The 4,236-nt window shown below is 50.9% G+C and overlaps 1 pseudogene; it reads left to right on the forward strand.

The window, feature by feature from the left end:
* Nucleotides 1-592: 592 nt before the first annotated feature.
* On the forward strand, nucleotides 593-2,739 carry LOC111151899 (annotated as a pseudogene).
* Nucleotides 2,740-4,236: the final 1,497 nt, after the last annotated feature.

A 4,236-nucleotide genomic window follows, 5' to 3' on the forward strand; every position in this document is an offset into this window, starting at 1 on the left:
TTAACACATCACAAACCATCACTATAATTCTTTTTTTTTTAAAGATTTTATTTATTTATTTGACAGAGAGAGATCACAAGCAGGCAGAGAGGCAGGTAGAGAGAGAGGAGGAAGCAGGCTCCCTGCTGAGCAGAGAGCCCAATGCGGGGCTCGATCCCAGGACCCTGAGATCATGACCTGAGCCGAAGGCAGTGGCTTAACCCACTGAGCCACCCAGGCGCCCCGAACCATCACTATAATTCTAAATTCTAGAGGACATCAAACCTTTTTATAGGTGAGATGCAGACATTTATAGCAGTGGTTTTTGAACCTATATGATTCAACACCTCTTTTTATAACAAATATTTTGTAATGTTCTCTTTATAATCCTTGAAATTCATTAGCAGAAAACTAATCTACCTGCAAAAATGATTTCAAATAATTAATATTTGACTGTATCTGGATTCATCCCCCTGAAGCCTTGCCCCCACGACCTGCCCATCATAACTGCTATAGGCACAGCATGGCCTATAGTATGGTTGAGTGTGGCTAAGCCCCTGAGCAGCAGCAAGGTTTGAACTCAGTTGGCCTGGAGCCCCATGCAGCTCTGAGGATGGCCATGGCCATGCCAGAGGTGATGAGCTGCCTGTGCAGATCTGAGCCTGCAGACACTGTCACCTCTGACTCCTTTAGCCCAAAGCACCTCATTTCTGACCCCAGCTCAGGAAAGCAGCATGATCAGGAGGAGCAAAGCTTTTGCTGAAGCAAAAGTGCTGTGAACCTGCAGGCTGACCTCACACTCAACACTCTAATCAAATCTGGGGAGAACCAACCTGATGCCAGCATGATGTTAAACATCTCAGGGCACCATTGCAATCCTTGGCCCCAAAGCTACCATTTCAGCTCCTCTGCAACTATGACTGTGCTAATGTGAGGTAGAGCACTGACACTGCAGTTCCCAGGAGAGTATGGGAAGCCCGGAATAGTGGGGGACACCCACCCGCCATCTTCTTTCCCCTGACAAGTCCACCAGCAGCACTGACCAGCTCAGGCACCTCTGCAACAAGCGTGACTTCCCTTTATAGCTCCTTCTCCCAGTTCTATCCAGCATCTTTAAGCATCCAACCCATCTCTGGCCAGGAGTGTTCAGGCTCCATGGGTATCACTTCTGTTCAAGGCTGCCTCCTAGGGGGGGGATGCAACACCAGACACTTGCTATGTCAAGACAGCATGAACCCCTAGGGGGAGTCTCAGCAGACTATGAAGTGAACTCTTCAGTCCTGCTTCTCCAAGGCGGGGAGGTCTGAGCATCAGCAAACGGTTGGGCTTAGGATAAATGGCATAATGTTCCTCTGGGCAAGGGAGAGCCACCCCTGTTGTGGAGCCAGCAGTTCCCCAGTTCCTTGGAGACTGCCACTGACGATTTGCCTCCTAAAGGGGGCGCATCCCTGTCCCCAGCTCACCGTGTCAGCTTGCAGCCTTTGCAACTCTGAGTTTGACTGGCACCTACCTGGTACCCTCCCTGAAGCCACATTTTGCCCAGGTGCCCCAGCCTTCCATGGGTACTAAGAGCACGCTCTACTTTGCACTGGCCAAAGAAACTGGATATAAACTGGATATAGCCCTTCAGGGAGCTTAGGACAAGATGGCTACTCTTGATGGGAATGGAAACCAAAATGGATCTAGCAGACCTGGGTTTGACTTCGATGAGCCCCTAGAACATGACTCAATGTCCTCAGTAGAGAAGCCTGAAACCTCAGCCAAATGTACCCCTTACAAGGCCATTTCTCTTCAGTACCTGAAAACTAACAGAATACCTCTCTAAAGAGACATCCCACCCCTCTCCAAGGCGACTCATATCCCAGTGAGAGAAAGAGCAAGGACAGCACAAACTCATATTCTAACTACCACAGCCTCCAACCCCCTCAGGTGGGTGGGTGAAGATGAGAGTCCTTCCAGGCATCCAGAGCCTTGGGAGGGCGATTTCCCCAAAGACTGCAGAGGCTAGAGAAAGAAGGCCTAGGCCCAGAACCTGTGAAGCAACTTCGGCAGGACGGACCAAGTCATCCTTTTCCTCTTTCCAGAACATTCCTAGAAGTCGAAGAGGGCAAGGCAGCCCAGAGCCAGGAGGGGGAGCCCAGGAGGGCTACCTGGATGCCCGCCCACCCACGCAGTCAACACCCACACAGAGAATTCTGGAAGGAAAGCTGTTCCTGATCACAGGAGCCATGTGGACAGGCCAGTTTCCCATCCAAGATTCGAGGAGAGCATCAGTGCCTTGGTCTCTTCCTACCACTCAGAACCCAGGTATGAGGAGCCACCCTGGCCAGCGCAGAGCAGTCTGGGCAGGGGTGGGCTGTGCAAGGCTTTCAGAGCAGGAAGCCCACTGCTTGCGGCTGGAGGTTTCCAAGATGGACCAGCGGGAGCAAGGGAGCCAGAGGCCTTCAAGTGCGGGCAGCTCCACTCAGGGCCACAACTACAGGCCCAAAAGGCTGGTGTCAACTTTCAATGCTTGGGGAAACAACTGCCAGGAGACAAAAACCCACATCCGGTTCTCGGAAGCCACTGAAGCCCTAGACAATGGGGAGCAACACTTGAAAAACGGGAGCCAGGCCGGAAGAAGTTTCCTGGCAACCATGTGCTCAACAGTGGAGGAGGGGTGCTGGCCATGGGCCTGGTCCCCCACCCCCGTCCCACCCCCATCCTGAGGCCAGACACTCACCGGCTCCACCGTGGGGGCCACCGTCAGCTCCTCAGTGAAGACAGAAGGAGGCTGTGTGACGAGACCACAGGCCCGCGCGCCAAGTCACCCGCACTGACGAGCACTCGGTGGCGCTGACCAGGACAGCATTCAGGGCGCACAGGCCCAGGCACCCCGGGACCACCTTCTCTTCACGTTCTCTTCTCGCGCCAGCTCCAGGTGCCCGCCGGCTTCTGCCTCGCAGCACGTACTGCGTGAGCCGCACCACATGACTCGGGTGAGGACGACCCCGCCCCCACCGCCCCGAGGGTGGGCACCGAGTTTGCGCTCTACACCCTTCCCCCACGCCCTGGCCCCACCCAGCGGAAGAAGGCCTCCTGCTCCGAGCCACAGATGTATGAGGTGGGGGTCTCAGCAGAGGCCAAGCCAGGTGGGCCCCTGGGTTCATAGAGGGAGCTGCGTTTCCAGAAAGTGCGGTGGCCACCTGGGTGAAAGGGAATGTGTGAGGTTGGACATTCTGGCCAACTACCTTTAAGAGGACCAATTCCAGGATTACCCGCATTTTGTTAAGATGAAGTGAGCGCTCCTCACTGAGCAGCAAAAGCTGGGCAACAAGATAAAACCCGGAAAAACCAGGAGTAAGTCAGCTGTGTGCTGGAGGTTCTTGCCTCAGATTTCATTCCTAAGGCAGGGGCCCTGGCTCTGCCCCCAAAGCTGGCAAGTGAAATGACTCCTGGTGGGGGATGTACTTTCAGTGGTACTTGACCAACATGAACTTCCTCTGCACTTTAACCTCTTTTGAACTATCCAACCAAAAAATTGCCTTTATGTCAACCCGATTTAATCTAAAAATGTTTGATATAAACCAGCGTTTAAACTACATAGGTTATCGGGGGGCAGCTCACCCTTGGGTGGCTCAGTCAGTAGAGCGTGGGACTCTTGATTTCAGCTCAAATCATGATCTCAAGGTGGTGGGATCAAGTTCCGTGCTCATCAGGGAGTCTATTTGGGATTCTCTCTCTCCCTCTCCTTCATCTGCCCCTCCCCGCTTTTGCTCTCTCTAAAATAAATAAATCTTTTACATATATATAATATATATTGGTAATAATAATAAATAATTAAATACACACACACACACACACACACACACATATATATATACTATATCAGTTAATGGGGTTATTCTGGATAAAAGGAAACAATTCTATCCTGGAAGAAACCAGGGTTTTCTTTCTCGCCCTTCATGATTGATCCGTGAGAGCTTGAATGCTACTGGGAACTTAACCCCTTTCAATTATTATTTTGTAGTAGAAAGATACTTAATGGAAGTGTGAGAACTGTTGGAGGACATCTGGTTGTTTAGTTTTTAAAAGGCTGAGGCAACAGTGTGTGTCACCCCCAGGAATGTATCCATATTCCTTGCCTGTGGGCAGTGTACCCTGAGAACAAGTAGAGTACTCATTAAAAGCTTTAAAGCCTTAAAGAGTAACATAGATAGAGAAGAAAATTGTAAAGCCTTGAACATTGTTAGTATTTATATTTTTAAAAATGAAAAA

This window comes from Enhydra lutris, unplaced genomic scaffold (assembly GCF_002288905.1).
Source record: "Enhydra lutris kenyoni isolate GAN:26980312 unplaced genomic scaffold, ASM228890v2 scaffoldscaffold27, whole genome shotgun sequence".
Lineage (NCBI taxonomy): Eukaryota > Metazoa > Chordata > Mammalia > Carnivora > Mustelidae > Enhydra > Enhydra lutris.